Here is a 22,462-nt window from a genome sequence, read left to right on the forward strand (position 1 = left end):
CAAGGTTAACCACACCATTCTGCTCCAATATCTCTCCACTGTCGTCCAGCTGGGTGGGGCTGTTCTCTCCTGGTTCCATTTTTCTCTGTCTAATCATAGCCAGAGAATCACTTGTAATGACTTCCCTTCCCACTCCCACAGTTACCTCTGGTGTCCCCAGAGGATCCAGCCTTGGCCTCTTTTTATTTCTCATCAACATGCTCCCCACAACGACATCATCTGAAAACAGTGTCAGTTATCACATGTACACTGACAGTGCCCAGCTCTACCTCACCACCACCTCTCTCCACTTTTGTTAACTTATCAGACTGTTTGTCTAATATCCAGTGGTGGATGTGCAAAAATGTCCTCCAATTGAATATTGGGAAGACTGAAACCATTGTTTTTATTCCCTAGCTACCAACTCCATTCCTCTCCCTGGCAACTGACTGAATGTAAACCAGACTTTTTGCACACGTGATGTCAGGTTTGACCCCGAGATGTGATTCTGACTCGGGTGTGTGTGTGCTGGTGATTTTCCAGTCACACTGATTATTTTTTTTTCCCCCACAGACAGAACAGACAAACATTTCTCCTTCGATAATCAGAGGCTGATCATGTATGAATTCAGTGATTCTATAAGATCTTGAGATTTTTGCTTTGAGTTTTTCATTTGAAAATCCTCTCCCTCTAATACCCTGTAAACAGAGTTGACAAAAGCCATCACTGTCAGTACAGGATAGAAATTCAGAACAGACAATTCTAGTTTCTATGGAATATTCTTTCTCCTTTCATTCCCCCAAATCTATAATTCCCTGTCCCACACACTCCTCTCCCTCTCTGCTCATTGTTACAGATTCAGTGCCTGGTCTCCTACTAATTCTTTTCTCCTCTCCAGATTCCCTCTCTTCCTATCCTTAAAGTGGTGTCTCAGGCTGTGGGTCAATCCCACTCCTTCACTCTAATTCTACCAAATAATTCAGCTCACAACAGATGTTCTTTAATGGCTTTGTGGTAATTTTGAATGTTTGGAAAGAATCATCTTTTCCCAACTGTGACACAAGCTGTGTTTATCCGAGTTACATTAAATAGACTCATTCACTCAGTAAGTGATCAGATCTCACTGAACTATGCCACAAGCTGTGTCTATCCAAGTTATATTGATACAGACTTACTCACTCAGTAAGTGATCAGATCTCACTGAACTATGACACAAGCTGTGTCTATCTGAGTTACATTTATACAGACTCTCTCACTCAGTAAGTGATCAGATCTCACTGAACTATGACACAAGCTGCGTCTATCTGAGTTACATTGATACAGACTCAGTCACTCAGTAAATGATCAGATCTCACTGAACTATGTCACAAGATGTGTCTATCTGAGTTACATTGATACAGACTCACTCACTCAGTGAGTGATCAGATCTCACTGAACTATGACACAAGCTGTGTCTATCTGAGTTACATTGAAACAGACTCACTCACTCAGTAAGTGATCAGATCTCACTGAACTATGACACAAGATGTGTCTATCTGAGTTACATTGATACAGACTCACTCACTCAGTAAGTGAACAGTTCTCACTGAACTACAAAAACAACTACAACAACTTAAATTTATATCGGGCTTCTAACATAATAAATTGTCCCAAGGAGTTTCATCGGGGCATAAAGATATATTAGGTCAGATAACCAAAAGCTTGGCCAAAGAGGTCGGTTATAAGGAGTGTCTGTAAGGAGGGAAGTGAATGAGAAAGGTGGAGAGGTTTAGGGAGGAAATTCCACAGCTTAGGGTCCAGGCAGCTGAAGGCCCGGCCACCAATGGTGGAGTGATTAAAATCGGGGATGAAGGACATCCGGTAATGGTGCTCCATGTATGTGGGCCCCATAGCCCAGGCTCAAGGCCCTAATCTGAACTTTGGGACATAATTTGACTGTCCTGGGTTTCAGAGAAAAACACAGCAGGTCAAACATCATTGGAAAGTGAGAAATGAATGGTCACTGTTTCAGGTGGGACTCTTTCAGAATGAACACTTCCCACCACCAGCACCAACCCCCCCTCCCCCATCCCCCTCCCTGTGAACTGAACATTCCTTCAGCCACTCATCCACCCATTGCACATCCACCCAATGGCTCCCAGCCTGGATTGACATTCAGCATGAACCCAGTGAGAGGGTGAGCTGGCCCACGGGATGTCAGAATGGACAAGAGCTGGAAGTGGTTCCAATCAATGCGTTTTATGTTTCATTGTTATAAACAGGAAACTTAATATTTTGTTAAACCCCCATGTTCACACCCTTGGTGAATTACAATTTCTCACCCAGTCCTTCCCTCTGGCTTCAACATGGTGCATCCTGTGTGGGTTCAGCAGAGGTAGAGACAGGCTGCTCGTGAGATGGGGGCAGAGTGTCGGGAGATGGGGCAGAGTGTCGGGAGATGGGGGCAGAGTGTCGGGAGATGGGGGCAGAGTGTCGGGAGATGGGGGCAGAGTGTCGGGAGATGGGGCAGAGTGAGGGGAGATGGGGGCAGATTGTCGGGAGATGGGGGCAGAGTGTCAGGAGATGGGACATATACTGTATATGTTTCTCATCCTCATAGTTTACAACACTATTCCTGATGTTCATGAGCTGCCTCACTTTCTTTCCCATTCACTCCATTTGCTGATCTATCAGTAATGGACTCGCTGCCATCTCGAACAAAACTGTTTTCACCACTAAGGCTCCGCTGGTATTTAATAGTCTTCATGACATCATCGCACTGGGACTGGATGACATTATCGCACTGGGACTGGATGACATCATCGCACTGGGACTGGATGACATCATAAGTGTCCATTGTTTCTTAATGACCCACATCAATAACAAGAGGAAATATTAATAAACCTGAGCACATTATCTAGGCTGACACTCCAGGGTGACACTGAGGGACTGCTGCACTGTCAGAGACAGCATCCTTCACATGGAACTTGTGGAGGCTCTGGTCACAATCTTCCAACCCTCCTTATATAGTAGTGGTGTCAAAGGACTGACAGATTGTAAATGTTACACCCCTGTTCAAACACACAGCAATTCCAGGACAATCAGCTTCACATCAGTGGTGGGGAAAGGCTGGAGACAATAATCTGGGACAAAATCAATTGGCATTTGGAAAAGTATTGGTTATTTCCAGCATTTTCTGTTTTTAACACTGATACTTCCCTGGATCCCAAGGCTCTCTGGGAGGTGTGGGGAGCTGGGACGTATCCATGAGAGTAACCAAAGGTCTGAGAACTGAAAGAATCTAGGGTTAGAGAGGAGACCAGATCCAAAAATGGAGCAGTTGGCAACAGGACATCAATCAGTCTCCTCTTATCCTGGAGAAATCAAGGACTCGACATTCTGAGAGTTTGAAACAAAACTGATTTATTTAACAGACATCAAGATATTAAACTTCAGCCCAGTTACAGGGATTATTAACATCAATAGAAACAAACCACGACTATTAGAATGAACGTGGTTCAGTTCTGGATGTGATTAACAGCAGCAATAACAGCAGAATCCAAACCCTGCTGTCACTTGTGAACTCACTGTTGTCTGAGCAGGTGGGATGACCAAGTGAATCCCTTCCTACATTCGGAGAAGGTGAACAGCATCTTCCCAGTGTGAACTCGCTAGTGTGTCAACAGGTTGGACAAATGAGTGAACCCCTTTCCACACTCGGAGCAGGTGAACGCTCTCTCTCCAATGTGAATTCACTGGCGTACACTGAGGTGGAATGAAGGCTGAATCTCTTTACACAGGAAGTACAGCAGAACGGCCTCTCCTTGTGTGAATTCGCTGGTGTTTCAGCAGGGTGGATAACTGAGTGAATCCCTTCCCACACTGGGAGCAGGTGAATGGTCTCTCCCCAGTGTGAACTCGCTGGTGTCTCAGCAGGTGGGATAACTGAGTGAATCCCTTCCCACACTGGGAGCAGGTGAATGGTCTCTCCCCAGTGTGAACTCGCTGGTGTGTCAGTAGGTGGGATGACTGAGTGAATCCCTTCCCACACTCGGAGCAGGTGAAAGGCATCTCTCCAGTGTGAATTCGCTGGTGCACTTTGAGGTTCGATAAAGTCCTGAATCTCGTTCCACAGGAAGTACAACTGAATGGCCTGTCCTCAGTGTGAATTCGCTGGTGCTTCAGCAGGTTAGAGGACCCAGGGAATCCTTTCCCACATACCGTGCAGTTGAATGGTCTCTCTCCAGTGTGAACTCGCTGGTGTGTCAGCAGGCTTGATGACCGAGTGAATCCCTTCCCACACACGGAGCAGGTGAATGGTCTTTCCCCTGTGTGAATTCGCTGGTGTGTGCGCAGGTTTGATGACTGAGTGAATTCCTTCCCACACTGGGAGCAGGTGAACGGTCTCTCCCCAGTGTGAACTCGCTGGTGTGTCAGCAGGTGGGATAACCGCTTGAATCCCTTCCCACACTCGGAGCAGGTGAACGGCCTCTCCCCAGTGTGACTGCGTCGATGGGTTTCCAGTTCGGATGGACGATTGAATCCTTTCTCACAGTCCTTACATTTCCACGGTTTCTCCATGGTCCAGGTGTCCCTGTGTCTCTCTAAGTTTGATGATCAGTTGAAGCCTCGTCCACACAGAGAACACGTGTACAGTTTCTCCCCACTGTGAATGGTGTGATGTTATTTCAGGCTGTGTGACTGGTTAAAGCTCTTTCCACAGTCAGTTCACTGGGATACTCTCACTCGGGTGTGTGTGTGTCTCGGTGCTTTTCCAGTCACACTGATGTTTGAAATCTTTTCCCACAGACAGAACAGACAAACGTTTCTCCGTCCACATTCAAAGGTGATGATATTCAGGTCCTGATGAATCGAGTGACTGTGTCAGATCTTGATGTGATGTTTGGTTTGAGTTTCCTGCCTGAAAATCCTCCCCTTCTAATTATCTGTAAAAGGAGTTTACAAGAGCCATCACTGTAAGAACAGGATAGAAATTCAGAACAGACAATTCTATGGAACATTTTTTCCTCTCTTGTTCCCCCAAAGCTGCAAATCCCCATCCCACACACTCTCCCTCCTCCCTGTGCTGAAATCCAGACAGAGTTTTGGACAATTCTTTCTGTATCTTTTTAACAAATTTCTATAATTGGAGTTGACAATATGTCTGATCATTCACCTCAGTGATTACTCGTGACAAAACATTAATCTGAAACCCCCTGACCGACCAGACAGAATAGCAGATGTTAACCTTGTGTTCAAAACTTACTGTGTGGAGATTTAATGAGCGATTATGAAGGTGGTTTCTCCCAATGTCCCAGAGTTTCCTTCCTTCCTTCTCTCCCTCTCTGAGTTAAACCTGGGATCAGTCTCATGGCCCATTCTGGTTCCTGCTTCTCTTCCTGATGACTAATTAACTCCAATTAAACACTGAGAAGACTGAAGACACTGTTTTCAGTCCCTGCTCCAATCTCCATTTCCCAGATACCAACTCCATCCCTTTCCCTGGGAACGGTCTGAGATTAAACCAGTCTGTTCACAACCTCGGTGTCACATTTGATCTCGAAATGAGCTGCTGACCTCATGTCTGTGCCATTACTAAGATCGCCTGTTTCCACCTCCGTAATATCACCCGACCTCACCCCTGTCTCAGGAGTGTCTCATCTGCTGCTGAAACCCTTATCACGGCCATTTTTACCTCCAGACTTGACCATTCCAACACACTCCTGGCTGGTCTCCCACATTCTACCCTCCGTAACCTTGAAGACATCCATATTTTTGCTGTCTGTGTCTTCACTCACAGCTAGGCCCATTCCCTGACCTTCCTTGGCTCCCGTTCAAGGAGCAACTCGATTTTAAAATTCTCATCCTTGTTTTCAAATCCCCCAATGGCCTCCTCTCTGTGGCTCCTGCAGACCCACAACCCTCTATGATATCTGCACTGCTCTAATTCTAGCATTCCCTGTTTTAATTGCTCCACCATTAGTGTCCGTGCCTTCAGTTCCCTCGACCCCAAGCTCTGAGATTCTCTCCCTGTGTCTACCACACTTTCCCCCTTTAAGACAATTGAGTATTAATAAAAAAAGACATTCTGTCAAAACATTTTATCTTGTCCTCATCAGGATAGAGGGAAGAATACCAAATTTCAAAAATTATCAGTCAGGCTTGTAATGTGTCTCACTTGCACTTGCTAGAAGCTACGTATGTTCATCCACAGGGACCTGTCCTCTGCAGGCAGTAGGAACATGTCCAGGCACGGGGTCTTTTGTGGAATTAAACAAAAGTAGAGGGGATTACAGCTCCTGACTGTATTGGCCATGGCAACAACCAATCAGAGCCAACGGGCCAACCAATCAGCACCCTTTTCTCGTGCAGTATAAATTGTGGTTCCCTTTGAAATTTGGGATTCTTGCATTTGTCCTGGTGAGTGCAACAGGAAAATCTTTGACAGCTTGTCTCTTTTTTCGTTAATAATCAAATTCTGTACAAACAAGTGACTATTTAAGTATTTTGGTCACCTCTTTCTGTGTCTGAATGTTATACTTTATTTTATGATTTTCCTGTGAAGCTCACTGGGATGATGTATGATGTTAATAGAAGTTGTTGTTGTTTCTGACTGTTACCCTGATCTCCTGTTTTACAACAACCCATTGATTTCACACCAAACTCTATCTCTGATTTATTGTCCTTCCTGCAGGTCATTCATCTGGGCCTGCAGCCTCTGTAAAAATGGCGACCACGCATGCTCCCTGTTGGACATTGCCCCCTATAAAGATGGTGACCGCACATGCGCTCTGCTGCTTCTCGCCCTCTACAAAGATGGTGACCGCACATGCACTCTGCTGCCCTTTGCCCCATATAAAGATGGTGACCGCACATGCGCTCTGCTTCTCCTTGGATAAGGATGGTTCCTTATTGAGGGCTTAGGACAGAGACCGTGAATTCATAAAGCCTCCCAACTCACCCGCCAGCCCTATCTATGCTCACGGGTCTTTTTTCCAGCTCTCAGTCCGCACTCGGTCTTTGTAAATCCCGCATTTTAAATCCGCTCGCTCCAGCTCTCCTCACGCCTGATTTCACGCGCTACACATGCTCCAGCTCACAATGGTTGACGGCAGCTCCAGACCAATAGGGACAGGGGGCGGGCATGGAGGTCCGGCGGGAGCGGCTGTTCCTCCGGCCAATCGGAGTGAATGAGGGGCGTGACCGGGCTTGAATTGGAGCATGCGCAGCGCGGGTGCGGGATCGGGATCAAGGCGGTCGGGTTGAAAGTCCAGCGGGTGAGAAAGGGCCGAGTGCAGGAGAGGAATGGAGCCGGAGGGTGGACTGGGAGGATTCACAAACACCCGGTGTAGGACTCCAAACCCGGATTACAAACTCCCGGAGCCCAGTTTACACCGAGTGTTTGGAAACTCCTTTTACAGGGGGTTAGAAGGGGAGGATTTACACACAGAAAACTCCAACCCAGAGAAATGTTTGTCTCTTAATTTCTATCCTGGACTGACAGGGATGGATTTTTTATAATCTCCTTTTTACAGGATTTTCAATGTGATGGACTTGGAGACGGGGAAACTCAAACCAAACATCACATCAAAATCTGACAGAGTCACTCGATTCCTCAGGACCTGAATATCATCGGACTTTGATTGTGGAAGGAAAAAGGTTTGTCTGTTCTGTTTGTGGGAAAAGCACCGACATTTTCAAAATCCTGGTTAGACTGCACCTGAACCACTGTCATAAAAATAAAAAATGCTGGAAGTACTCAGCAGGCCTGGCAGCATCTGTGGAGAGAAACAGAGTTAATGTTTCGAGTCAACATGACCTTTCATCAGGACAGGAATACTGTGTTCAGTTCTGGGCATCACACTTTAGGAAGGATAGACCATATTGGCCTTAGTGGGAGAGCAGTGCAGATGTACCTGAATAACAACTGAACTCCAAGGGTTAAATTATGAGGAGTGGTCAAACAAATGCATCAGAATAATTACAGCACAGATAGAGGCCATTCAGCCCATTGAGTCAGTGCCAGCTCTCTGTAGAGCAATCCAGTCTGTCTCATTGCCCCACTGTGTCTTCAACCCCCTGCATGTTTATTTCTCTTAAATGCTGGTCCAATTTAATTTCAAAGCATTTATCATGTCTGCTTCCAGCCTGCTCGTCGGCAGTGAGTTCTGGGTTATTACCACTTGTTGTGTAAAATGTTCCTCCCTGCATTTTCCCTGTATCTATTGCCCATAACCTTCAATCTGTGTCCCCCTAATCCTTGTCCCATCACCAGATGGAAACAACATTTTCTTTGTCCACCTTATCTGAACCTGTCACAATCCTGTTCACCTCTATCCAATCTCCCCTCAACTCTGTAACTCCAAGAACAACTTCAGCTTCTCCGATCTCCCTTTGTAACCGAATTCCCTTTTTCCTGGAACCATTCTGGTAAATTGCCTCTGCATCCTCTCAAGGACCCTCACCCCTTTCCTAAAGTGTGGAGACCCGAACTGGATGCAATACTCCTGTTGTGACCTAACCAGAGCCTTATGACGGGTCAGCTTATTTTCCATGCGTTTATACACATTAAATCTGCTTATGAATCCCACGATCTCAAATATTTTGCAAACTGCTCTCTCAATATGTCCTTTTGCCTTCAAATGTGTATGCACATCAACCCCCAGTTCCCCCAGTCCCTACAGACTCTTTAGGACTGTACCATTGAGTACCCTATTCATTCTGCCAATATTCATCATCTCACGGTGAGGTTTGTATTCCCTGGAATTTAGAAGATTGAGGAGGATTTTCTCGAAGTTTTCATGACATAAATTGGAAATGGTGTGGTAGATAGAGGGGAACAATTTCCATTGGTTGGGGAATCCAGGACTGAGGAACATAGTCTAAAACTTAGAGCCAGAACTTTCAGGAGCGAGATTAGGAAAATCTTCTTCAGATAAAGTTGGGAGAAGTTTGGAATTCTCTTCCTGAATTAGCAGTTCATGCTTGATCAATGTTCAGTTTCAATCTGGCATTGATAGATCCTTCCTAACACAAGGTATAAATCAAGGGACAGGAGACAAAGGGTCACAGATCAGCCGTGATCTGATTGCATGGTGGGACAGACTCGAGGGGCTAAATGGCCAACTCCTAGAATCATTGAAACTCAGAGCACAGAAGGAGGCCATTCAACCCTTTGTGCTTGTGCTGCCTCTTTGAAAGAGCAGTCGTGTTTAGTCCCACACGCCCACTTTCTGTTTGTAACCCTGTAAGTTCCTCAATCCCAAATCCCTGTCAACTCCCTTTTAAATTTCCTGACAGAGTCAGGTTCCAGCACCTTTTCAGGTAGAATATTCCAGATCCTGACAACTCTCTGTTGGTGCAGAAACTGCTGAACTCGATGCTGAGTCCAGAAGGTTGTAAAGTGCCGAATTGAAAGATGAGCTGCTGTTCCTCAAGCCACCATTGAGCTTCATTGGAAAAGTGCAGGAGGCCGAGGACAGAGAGGTCAGAGTGGGAGTGGGGCAGAGAATTAAAATGACAAGTGATCGGAAGCTCAGGGTCAAGCTCACAGACTGAACGGAGGTTGTTCCACAAAGTGATCACCCAATCTGTGTTTGGTCTTCCCAATGTAGAGCAGATCGCATCGTGAGCAGTGAATACAGTAACTAAACTGCAAGAAGTACAAATAAATCACTGTTTGGTTTCATCTTGCACAACCTTGAGAACAGCCTGAATGAAGATACTTTACTTGAAGAATAAAGGTTAAAATATAATTACATTGTCTATCTCAGGGTGTAATCCAAGAACAACATCTTGTATTTACAGGAAGGGTTGTGGGGCTGGAGGAGGTTACAGAGATACTGAGGATCCGGTTGACATTGTCTATCTCACCGGTGTCAAATTCATTTTCCATGGTGGCTCTGATCCAATATCCTGACACTGGGCAAGGGCCACATTCAGCAGGATTTATAAAAATGGAACTAGATACAAATAAACTATATCAGTATTTACTGACACCTCGGTTTTATTTATTGTTCCTGCTGCTCCCGGTACCCGGCATCTCTTCGCTTGAACCATCACATCAACACTCGGGGCAAATGACTGGGCTGAGGCCTGTCTCAGATAAAAACACGAGGACCACTTGTCACCACAGAATCATAGAAATTATAGCACAGAGGAGGCAATTCAGCCCATTATATCTGTACTGGCTGAAAATGAGCAATCCAGTCTAATCCCGCTTCCCAGCTCTTGGTCCGTAATCCTGTAGGTTACAGAACATCCAGTGTATATCCCAGAAGTTTTTAAATCTGTGTATTTCTGCCTCCACCACCCTTTCAGTCAGTGAGTTCCAAGACCCACCACACTCTGGGTAAAAGCATTATTGAACTCCCCTCTAATCCTTCCACTAATTACTTTAAATCTCTATCCTCTTGGTTCTGGCCTCTGTAAATGAAATAGGTCCTACCTATCTGGGACTCTCATAATTTTTACACCTCAATTAAATCTCCCCTCTTCCTCCCCTGTCCCAAAGAAAACAACCCCAGCCTCTCCAATCTTTCCTCAGAGTTAAAATTCTGCAGTCCTGCCAACATCTAGGTAAATCTCTTCTGCGCCCGCTCTAGTGTGATCACATCCTTCCTGTAATGTGCTGACTACAACTGGACTCAGTACTCTAGCTGTGCTCTAACTAGTGTTTTTTATAGCTCCAGAATAACCGTGCTCTCACCTTCCATTAACTTCAATGTGATAGAAACTGACAGCTGGAATCTGTCAGCATTTGAAAGATATTTACAAATGATTCGAGGGTTTCTTGCAGTTGGGATCTTTCTCTGTTCTGTCCATTCGAGGTGTTAGATAACAGACTTTCTCCTGTGAATATCAAGCTGGTGTTTTGGGCCGTGATGTGTTTCCTTGTTCATCTTGTTGACTCTAAATGATGAATCTTGTGGATTCAGACACCAGATAATCAAGCTCACAACAGATTGTCTCACGCTGACTTTATTAACAGCACCACAGTAATACAGACAGGGTATAGTTCCCCGATCCAGAGAACAGGGATAATGTTGGGGTAGACTCTTCATTTTTCGAGTGCCCAAACTGTAAATGATTTAATCATTTCCTGTGGGTCCTGTCCTGACTGAAGAGTTCAGTGTGGGATCGACATAGACATCCACAGAACTGACCATTCATATTGTTGTTGGTGGTGCTTGGGTTAACTTCTGCAGCTGCGGCACCTCTGACCTTCCTGTGGGCACGTCAGATGTGGAGTTTGGTGTAGATCATCCTCGAAACACACTGAACCAAATTTCAGTGCTTGCCTCCACATATACACTCATAGAGCACAGGAGAAGGCCATTTGGCCCATTGTGTCCACACTGCTCACAAAGTTCTGACTACACTAATCCCATTATCCAGCGCTTGGCCCATAGCCCTGGAGGCTAAGGCAATGCCAGTGAATATTTAAATACTTCTAAAATGTTACAAGAGTTTCTGACTCAACCACCCAAATCATTTACACCCTTTCAGGCAGTGAGTTCTAGACTCCCACTACCCTCTGGGTGAAAAAACAATTCTCCTGAACTCCCCTCTTAGCCTTCTACCTCTTACCTTAAATCTATGCCCCCCGGGTTATTGACCCCTCTACTAATGTAAAAAGTGCCTTCCTATCCACCCAACTATGCCCCTCATAATCTTATACACCTCTATCAGGATCCCTTCGCTGCTCTAGGGAAAACAACCCCAGCATATCCAATCTTTCCTCATAGCTCAGACCCTCCAGCTCGGGCAGTATCCTGGTAAATCTCCTCTGCACCCTCTCCAGTGCTATCACATCCTTCCTATAATGTAGAGACCAGAACTCGGCTAGACGACTGCAGTGTTTTCCAAGGAGAGACGATCTGCAATGCAAGAGTTTGTGAGGCTCGTTTTTTAGGGTGTCCTTGTATCGATTGTATTGAGCACCTTGATGTTGTTTGCCCTGATACAGTTCCCCATGGAAGATCAGCTTGGGAATTCTGTGATTGTCCATGTGGGAACATGGCCTGGCCATCGGAGCTGAATTTTCTGGAGGGTGGTCTCCAAGCTGTTGAACCCAGTGTGATGGAGAACCTCGTTGTTTGTGATTTTTGTCCTGCCATCTAATTCTCAGGATGGACCTCGGGTGTCTTTGCTGGAAGTGTTCCAGAGCTTTGATGTGGCTCCAAGAGCAGACCCAGGATTCTGCTCCATACAGCAGGGTGGTCAGGACAATGGCCTGGTAAAGTTTGATTTTAGTTTTCAGTTTAATGCCATGCTGCTTCCAGACAGATAATACCATGGATTTAGACTAGATTGCACAGGAGGTCACGGGATATACAGCAGAGAACCAGGCCATTCAGCCCAATCAGTCCATGCTGGTGTTTACGCTCCACTCGAGCCTCCTCCCATTTTTTCTCAGCTAAATCTACCAATGTAATCATCTATTCCCTTCTTTCTCATAGAGCTATCCATTTCCCCCTGAAATGCACCTATTTTATTCACTTCCTGATGCAAATTCTATGCAATTCACCCCTGTCCCAAGAGGATGGATCTTTGGTCCAGTGGGCTAGTGGAAGGGAGGGAAGCAGCAGAGGCAGCTGATCAGATTGTCTCAATCTTAGTGACAAAGAAGCTCCATGAGCTCCTCACACTTGTTGTTGGAGGTGTGGATGGAGGAGACAGGGGAGAAGGAGAGTCTTTCAAAAGGAAATAACTTGTGTTAAAGGTACTAAAAAGACTCAATACACTGTATTTAACACACAGCACTTCAAAAATACAAATGGCCCCCTATAACTGGGCTGGAGTTTATGAAGATCAATAGAAACCGACTCCATTGAATATAGTTCAGTCCTGGATGTGATTATCAGCAAATCCCAATCACTGTAGTTACTTGTGAACGTGTTGGTGCCTCAGCAGGTTGGATGATCGAGTCAATCCCTTCCCACACTCCATACAGGTGAACGGTCTCTCCCCAGTGTGAATTCTTTGGTGTACCATAAGGTCAGATGACCATCTGAACCCAGTCCCACAGTGAGAGCACCTGAACGGTCTCTCGTCAGTGTGAACACGTTGATGGGACATCAGGTTCCCGGAACTTTTGAAGCACTTCCCGCAGTCTGGGCATTTAAAAGTTTTCTCCCCAGTGTGAACTCGCTGGTGTTTCAGCAGGATGGATGGATCAATGAATCCCTTACCACACTCGGAGCAGCTGAATGGTCTCTCCCCAGTTTGTATTCGCTGGTGTCTCTGCAGGCTGGATAACTGAGTGAATCTCTTCCCACACTCTGAGCAGGTGAAGGGTATTTCCCCAGTGTGAGTTTGTTGGTGTCTCAGCAGGTTAGATACACTGATGAATCCCTTCCCACACTCAGAGCAGTTGAAAGGCCTCTCCCCAGTGTGAATTCGCTGATGTGTCAGGAGGTGGTGTAACTGAGTGAAGCACTTCCCACACTCGGAGCAGGTGAACGGTCTCTCCCCATGGTGAATTCGTTGATGTGTCAGGAGGTGGTGTAACTGAGTGAATCCCTTCTCACACTCGGAGCAGGTGAATGGTCTCTCCCCGTTGTGAACTCGCTGCTGTCTCAGCAGGGTGGATAACTGAGTAAATCCCTTCCCGCACTCGGAGCAGGTGAACGGTCTCTCCCCAGTGTGACTGCGTCGATGAGTTTCCAGGTCACGCTCCCACTATCAAAGGTAAACTAACCATTGCCTTGGGTGGTAACTGCTCCAAATTAGAACATAACAAACAGGAGCAGGGATTGACCATTTTGCACCTCGAGCACCTCATCGTGTCAGAGAATCAGAGCTAAGGGGAGGCCATTCAGCCCGGGTCATAGGAACAAAGGACTCAGGGGCAGGAGTAGGCCATTCAGCTCCTTGACCCTGCTTCACCATTCATTGAGGTCATGGCTGATCTGGTTGTGGCCTCAACTCCACTTTCCTGTCTGCCCCCCATAACCTTCGACCCCCTTGTCTATAAAAAATCTGTCTAATTCAGCCTTGTGTAAATTCAATGACCAAACCTCTGATGAAAATAAGTCCACAGGCTAATGACCCACTGAGGAAAAAAAATCTCCTTAACTCCATCGGAAAAGGGAGATCTCTTACTCTTCTGGAAACTAACTAACCTGCATTTCCCCGCGTTTTCCCCGGAGACCTGCATTTTCTGTCCAATTCTCCTTTGAAATCCGTGATTGAATCTGCCTCCCCCACACTCTCAGGTAGTGCATTCCAGATCCTAACCACTCGCTGTGTAACAGAGAAACCCCTTTAGAATTATTGGCTTCGGGACAATCATAATACTTGGTAACAGAAAAACACCGAGAGGCTCGAAGGGAGACGGCAACAGTTGTAGGGGAGCTGGTTCCTGGGGACATGGATGTGTCTGCAGTGGGTGGGATCAGACTGTTTCCATGTATTCACAATGAATGTCCCACCCTTTATTTGGGAAGAGTAAAACTGATAGGGAATAATTGTCATTGCTTTTCAGCAATCTGAAGCTTTCACTCGCTGAGCCATTGCTTTAGGATACCTTACAGAGCGCAGGTACTTTTATTAAGTCTCTGTGGCGCAATTGGTCAGCGCGTTCGGCTGTTAACTGAAAGGTTGGTGGTTCGAGACCACCCAGGGACGAAACTGCCACTGTTTTCTCCCCATCATCACTCATTAACGCTCTGCTTTGTTCTGGGGCCCTGAAACCACAAAAAAAATCCCCCAGCCTCACGTTGAAAACTCGGCTGTCGCCCATTGAGTTCCCACACCAAGCTCTGTTTATGGATATTCATTTCAGATATAACAAAGAATATGAACGATAATGTACCCCCATCTAAATCAATAGAGATCTATGAGGCTATTGGTTGAAACAAACACATCAATTAATCGCCTCTTCCTTAGCTCCACGGTGAGTGAGACAGGAAAAAGTAACAATATTCCAGCCCCACACTCTCCAATCACCCGCTGCCAGTGGAAACATCTTATTTTGCTGAATGTTATCTTCAGAAATGGTGAAGAGCGAATCTAATGTGGCTGCAAGATCCAGCATTCAGTTCACATTCAACAACAAACAGGAATGGGAGCGATACAACTTCTCCACACAACTGGGAGATAATGTTTTTCCCTTGCATTGAGATAACCACTGCACTACAGAAACAATGGGCAGAACCACAGGGACTGACTTAGAATATCAAACCGTGCAGTCTTACTGCGCTTCCAAACCCTGTTTTGTGGAAGTACAATTCGGCTAAAAAACATAACCATGCGGCAGAAAAAATGACCTGACATTAGAATCATAAAATGACAGAGCACATCAGCAGGTCATTCAACACTTCACACATGTGTGAACTATCTCACTGCAATTCGTCTCATTTATTTTCTCTTTCTCATAAACGTGCCTTTTGGAGAAATTTATTCAAAGCCTGGGGAAGTGCCAATGTCACATGGCTGTGAGATAATGTATTTGGCTATTATTTGCCAACAAGCGGGAATTGTGCAGCTTCTCATAATTAGATGATCCAGTTTTGATAATATTTTTGCCAGTTTTCGAGCTGGCGACCTTGCACATGTGAAGCGAATGTGATAATCACTATTTGTTTCTTTATTCATTTATGGGATGTGGGCATCGCTGGCTAGGTCACTACACCACAGAAACAATTTGTGAGAAAAAGTCAAAGGGACTTGTATTGAATTTCAAACTGTGTAGACCTGCTGCACTGCAAAATCCTGTTTTACAGGAATAGAACTGGGATGGGACATTTTGGAATGCTGCAGAGAAATTGATCTAATTGTAAACTGACACAGCTCATCAGGTGGCCATTCGACCCATCGGGTGTGTGCTTTCTTCAAAGAGCTTTCCACTTAGTTCCAATATCATTCTCTTCCTTCTTAAAGCTGCAGGGTTTTTTTCCATTTCAAATAAGTACCCAATCCCCTTTTGAAAACTCTGAGTTAAGAAAACTAATGCTGAAGGAGGTGCAGGAGCTTCTGCAGTGTCCATGCTCAGTGTGTGAAAATTAACAAAGCTTCCCTGACTCAATGACACGGAGAGTTGGACTGGGGATTCATGTGTTGTCTTCGAAATAAAAATAAATATTTATTTGTGCAATTGACATCACATTGAATATTTGAAAGAAGTTCATTCTGACCAAGCATCTCCTCATTTTTCTCAGTCAATATATACAATCTAACTCCCCGTGCTAGACAACCTGTGACAGAGGCTGTTATAGAAAAGAGGGAAAGTTTTGCTGCAGCTATACAAATCCCTGGTTAGATCACACCTGGAGGACTGTGTATAGTTCTGGGAACCGCACCTTATAAAAGGATTAATATTGGTCTTGGAAACAGGGCAGTGCTGATCCAGCAGAATGCCAGTCCTGGAATGTAAGTGGACTTTCTCCCCTCCGTAAATTGAGGTCATCCAAAACTGCTGCCCGTGTCTTCACTCACAGGAAGTCCCATTCCCCTCTCACCCCTCTGCTCGCTGACCGACATTGGCTCCCGGTCAAATAATTTATCTACTTCAAAATTTCTTATCCTTGTGTTCAATTCCCTCCTTCCTCTCGCCCCTCACTATCTCTGTGATCTCCTCGAACCCCACAAGCCTCTGAGATGCCTGTGCTCCTTTAATTCTGGCCTCTTGTACATTCTGAATCAGAATCGCTCCATCATTGGTGACCGTGGTTTCATTTAACGAGGCTCTGGAATTCCCTCCCTAAACCTCTCCGCCTCTACCTCACTTTCCTCCTTTAAGACTCTTCTTAAAACCTTCCTCTTTGACCAAGCTTTTGGTCATCTGGCCTAACATCTCCTTATGTGTGTCAGTGTCAGGCTCTGTTAGATAATGACCCTGTGAACCATCTTTGGAGGTTTCATTGAAGGTGCTATCTAAATATAAGCTGTTGTTGTAATGGGGCACACAGAGAACGAGAAAAGTTCCTCTTGTACCTTTCACCCTGATAGTTTTTGATCTGAAGTTGCACAACTAAAGTGAATAAAGTTTGTTCTGTTAAAAATGTGTCCATTCCCTTGGGTACTGAACCACATTGACACACATAGACCAACGGAAAGAAGAAACCATGGGAGTGTTTGTCTGTTTTTGATGCCATTTATCCAATAATTAATTCCACTGGCATATTATCAAAATCAGTAATGATGAGAACTGGAGCCGGTAGGATTTGTACCTCTGTGAGGAGACTCCACAGGATTCCAGCCCCATCCCCTTATCCACTCCGCCGTGAACACAGGACCGATTCTGACATCATTGCTATTTGTATAAAGTCAGAGACGGATACATTAGACGGTCATTCACTTGCCGACCCTCTGGAAGAGCAACTCAGCAACTATAATTCCACATCCCGCCTTTACCAATATTTCTTTCGTCTCCTCGTTCTTCCTGTCAGAATACAACACCGCACACTCAACGTGACGTGATATCTGTTTGTCTATCTGGGGCTGCTAAATATTTGGCAGCGGTGAGACTAGAGCCTTAATCCAGCGGCTTAGACCACTCGGCCACGCTACCACATCGCTGAAGTTTGTTAATCATTTCCTTAACTGGTGTTGAAATAGAACAAAAGCAACAGAGCAGGAATTGACCATTCGGAATCTGGAGACAGCTCCATTAGTTAATCAGATCATCCTGCACTTTGTAACAAACAGAAATTATCTCCACTCAAAAGCACAATGAGCTGCAGTGAAGGGTTGGCACCATTTAAACTGTCATTCAACTGGTCTGGTTCCAAATCTCCTGCTGCAAATGACAAGAAAACTTCTCACTGAATTCATTCCGGGTCTTGACTTCAGGAGGACAGGACACAAGGTAATAAAGTACATTTCGATAGATGGGTTATAATATGGAAGAATAACCGGGAAAGAGCATCCGTGGTATTGGGGAACATAAAGTTATATAAAGTTACAGGAAAGAAAGAGGCCATTCGGCCTGGCGTGCTGCTGTCAAAGAGCAGTTGTGATTGGTTGATCAGGAGTGGTCAATTACTCTTCCATTTCCAATTGCGAATTTAGTGAATGTTTGCTGATAACATAAATAAGAAACAGGGGGTATTTGGATAGTTTTTATTCCAACTAACCGATAATTAATTCTGCAGACCGTCAGTTAAAATCATTTGGCAACAACTGCTTAGTGAAATTGATATGTTGTTTGTATAAAATAATAGAATGGATACAGGGAGTAACAGAGAAAAAAGACTTTCAGTCCCTGCCATTAACCCAACTTAGACTGACTCTCCCCATTCTCCCAACCAAAATGCAACACAGATCAGCCGTTCCTTAGCCGCGCAGAGGATTTTTTAGAAGCGTCTCAAAAACAAACCACCGGAAAGTTTAACAACCGCGGGAGTAGAGCCCAAATCACAGGAACCTCGACCAGCACCTCAGTCCATTCGGCCACTCAACCACAGTCAGAGCAGAAACAACCATCACCTTGACCGGCATTGGCACTGAATTAGAATATACAAACCTATGATCAGCAATAGGCCATTCGGCCCCTCGAGCATTCTCAGCTACTTAATAAGATCATGTGACAACTTCAATCATCCTCCGCTTTGTAACATGCAGCATTTAGCAGGTGAACACTCTCCGCTCAAAAATAAGCAGAAAGAAATATCCTCTTGCATCTTTGAAAACTGCTCTTTTTTTTCCATCTGGACCATCTTAATATGAAGCCGCAGAACTAAGGTGAATAATGTTTGGATGGTAAAAATGAGGTGATGAACCACATTGACACACACAGAGGAACACACACAGACATATACACAGAGAGTGACAGAGGACAAGGGTTTGTCTCTAAGGAGAGTCATACACCCAGAAAGCAAGCATCACACCAACCTGGCTCCGTATTTGTTCCATTTCCAACTGCAAATTTCGTGAATGAACAGAAATTGGAAAACTCCCGAGCGTTTGCATCAATTTGATTCAATGTATCCGATAATTAACTCTGTAGACACAGAGTTAAAACCAGGAATAATGAGAAGTGGGAAACCCCAATGGATTTGGGCTCCATCGCCTTAACCACTCGGCCATGATCACTGGCCCTATGCACAGGATGATGTTGTTAGTATAAAATCATAGATGCCTACAGCAGAGAAGGAGTACATTGGGCCCATCGTGTCCGTGCCGGCTCTGTGGGAGGGCAACTTAACGAATTCCATTATCCCACCTTTTTCCTCACAGCAATTTATATTGATTCTGTCAATCTGAGCTGGCACTTGTTCGACCCGCTGTTCAAGCTGCTCATGTACAACTTTCAATTTCCAAAACCCACCAACCTCATCACTGCAGCTCCTGTGAAACTGACAAGGTGACACAGCAGAAATTCAGCACTGATGAGAGAAGATCTAATTGAGGTATATAAGATGCTATAGGGGATAGACAAACTAGATGTGGAGTGGATGTTTCTCCTTTTGGGGCATTCTAGAACGAGAGGCCATAGTTTTAGGCAAAGGGGTGGTAGATTTAACTCAGAGATGAGGAGGAATTACTTTTCTCAAAGGGCCGTGAATCTGTGGAATTCACTACCTCAGAGTGCAATGGATGCCGGGACGCTGAATAAATTTGAGGAGGTAGACAGATTTTTAATTAGTAACAGGTTGAAAGGTTATGGGGAGAGGGCGGGAAATTGGAGTTGAGGCCTAAATGAGATCAGGCATGATCGTATTTAATGGCGGGGCAGGCTCGAGGGGCTGAATTTCCTACTCCTGCTCCTAGTTCTTATTTTCGTATGTAAGGTACATAACAGGCTGATGATAACAGTGCCTGTTTAAACAGTGAGAGACAGTGAAGGACTGGCACCGATAAAAGTGTCCTTCAACTAGCCTGGTTCCAAAATCTCATTCGAGAAATGACAAGAAAACACATTGAATTTGCTCTATGTCTTGACTTCAAACGAACAGGATACAAGGTAAAAAAATATATTTCGCTGGATTGGTTTATAAAATGGCAGAATGAGCGTGAAAAAACAACCGTGCTGTTGGGAAATATAAAATTATAGAATGTTATACTTCTCGGTTTGGCGTGCTGCTTTGAAATAGTGGCTGCGATTGTTTGAGCAGGAGTGATATTTCTGCCGGTTTGAACATCAAGCAGAAAAACTTATCCCTTTACCACCCACATTTAGCCTCGCAGCATCATCCCTTTAGTCAGTTTATTCCTTGTGCCTTGCATCCTATCACTGTCCATCAGTAACAGAAACGGAATGAGGATAACTGCAATTATTGGCTACAATCCGAAACTTCGGCTTGTTAATACCAGCTTTAGGGTATCTTGCAACTCACCTTGGTACATGTTCCTGTGGTGTAATTAGTTACTACATTTAAGAATTGCATGAGAGGTTGGTAGATCGAGAACAGCCATATTATGTTCTCTTTTGACACCCTTGCATATTGAGGCTGCACAGTTCCAGGCTTTTTTATGACACATAAACTGCCAGAAAATATTCCCTAAAATTTGCCAATGCTGCTGTTATCCATTAACTCTTCAGCTAAAAAATACCTTGTTTTTTTCCCCCCAAATGGGACATGGAGAAAACTTGGTTGTGACGATTCAAACCCGCGTTCAAATTCAGAAATGAGGAAGTACAGCTTAGTTCATAGACCGAAGAATCTAAGGTTGTTCTTCTGAAGGCCGAGAAGGAAAAACAGGAATTGTGATTGCACTGATTAAAATCATGAAAGGTTCAGATAGAGAAATTAAAGAGAAACTGCTTCAAATGGATGAAGGGTCGATTACCAGATTGCACCGATTTAAGGTGAGTATCGGAAGTACCAGAGGCAATAAGGTGTTTTATTTAAAATTGAAATTGATTTATTGGAAATCACTGACTAATGGGATGATGCAAACAGAATGAATTTCAGCCTTGAAAAGGGAAGACGAGAAGGAGGAAAATCTGCAGCATTGTGGGGAAAGGGTGCGGATGTGGGTCTGGTTGCACAGCTCTTGCAGACACAGTGGGTCAAACCATTTCCTCCTGTAGGGGGAAAGGGTGGGGAAGTGGGACTGGTTGCTCTGCCCTTGTAGGCACAGTGGGTCAAACCATCTCCTCTTGTGCTTTCCTATGACTCCGCGATTTGACTCACTTCTGAAAAGTGGATCAAACCATTTCAGAAAGTTAGAGTCAATTCACTATTAAGCTCTCGGCATAAAATTCATCTCACTTTCATCCTTCATTCACTTTCAGCTGCCGAGGCTCCAAGTGATAGAATTCACTCCCTCAAACTCTCCACCTTTGACCACTCTCTCTCCACTCCTTTAATATGCTCCTTAAAACTTACCCTTTTTACCACGTTCCTGGCCACCCATCCTCATATCTCCTTCTGGGTGGGTCACGATCAAACTTTGGGAATGCTCCTGTGAAGTGCTTTGCAGTGTTTTATTGGATTAAATGTCAATCAGTGAAAATTGTTTTTCAGCTCCACACGGTGGGATTGGAGCTGAGGAGACAGAAAGGATGCAGCTCAGTCAGTGGCATTCTGCCTCGTGTGTGGAAGTACAGCGAGGGAGAGATACTTGAACATTTGGGCTCTATTCCTGAGTTGGATGAGTTGTTTTCTCCATGGAGGCTATGAAATGTATTAGCAGAGTCAATGATTGAAGCAGAGACCAGGGCAACATAGAAGAAAATGTTAAAAAGGTGATGGGAAGACACGGGGAGAAAGAGCGTGGTAGATTAGCGGGTCTGTGAGATTAAGACTAATTCTGTTGGGGAATCTAAACATCGACTTGTTGGAGGTGACAGTCTGTTTCTGTTTGGTAATATTTCTGAAACTTTTGAATGTCAAAAACGCATCAATGGATAAATGGCAGCATGAAATATTGGGTACAATAGATGAAGCTTCACTAAGAAATTAACCTCCCACTATTGTGAGAAATTTATCATTCACATGGATTGGGACAGGCTTTGGTAAACTGAGACGTCATGGGAATGTGTTAATTATTAATATCACCCATGGTGATTCCAGGTTAAATTACCACCAGGAAATCAGTTACTTAGCGCATTTTTTCTTATTCTTATTTAATTTATTTTGCTTATTTATTGTTATTTATCAGTCACATGTAGGCCAGATCAGGTGAGGATGGCAAATTTCCTTCCCTAAAGGACATGAGTGATCAGATGTGTTTTTACGAAAACTGATGATAGTCTCATTGCTTGTGATTGCAGATTTATTAATTGAATTTAAATTCCACCAGCTGCCGTGATGGGATTTGAACCTGTGTGCTCAGAGCATGAGCCACCCTCTGGATTACTCGTACGGATGTCCCGGCTTTAGAAAGACAGCTCATCCTGAAAACAGCCCCAACTTTGCATTCAAAATAAGAAAACGAACACTAGGTGGTTAGTGCACCAATCATTATAAAACAGACCAGCATTTACCTTTACAAATATGCATAAAGCATTGGAGCCAGTGTCCATAAGTTACAAGTCAAACGTCACACAACAAATGTCACATGTGTTAAAAAAAACAATTCCAGCTACTGACCTGGAGCCTGATATTTACAA

At 44.6% G+C, this 22,462-nt stretch overlaps 1 long non-coding RNA gene and 1 other non-coding gene across 2 annotated transcripts in view; both read left to right on the plus strand.

The window, feature by feature from the left end:
* The window catches only part of LOC144697643 (uncharacterized), a 32,030-nt gene extending 9,835 nt beyond the window's left edge, over positions 1–22,195 (plus strand). Inside the window, exons 2-3 of the long non-coding RNA XR_013580418.1 lie at positions 19,735–19,867; positions 22,124–22,195. This is a non-coding gene — a long non-coding RNA (uncharacterized LOC144697643). The remainder of the gene's footprint in view (positions 1–19,734; positions 19,868–22,123) is intronic.
* Positions 14,516–14,589, plus strand: trnan-guu (transfer RNA asparagine (anticodon GUU)). Its single transcript has one exon. It is a non-coding gene; the product is annotated as a tRNA-Asn (tRNA).
* Positions 22,196–22,462: the final 267 nt, after the last annotated feature.

This window comes from Cetorhinus maximus, chromosome 23, assembly GCF_964194155.1.
Source record: "Cetorhinus maximus chromosome 23, sCetMax3.hap1.1, whole genome shotgun sequence".
NCBI lineage: Eukaryota > Metazoa > Chordata > Chondrichthyes > Lamniformes > Cetorhinidae > Cetorhinus > Cetorhinus maximus.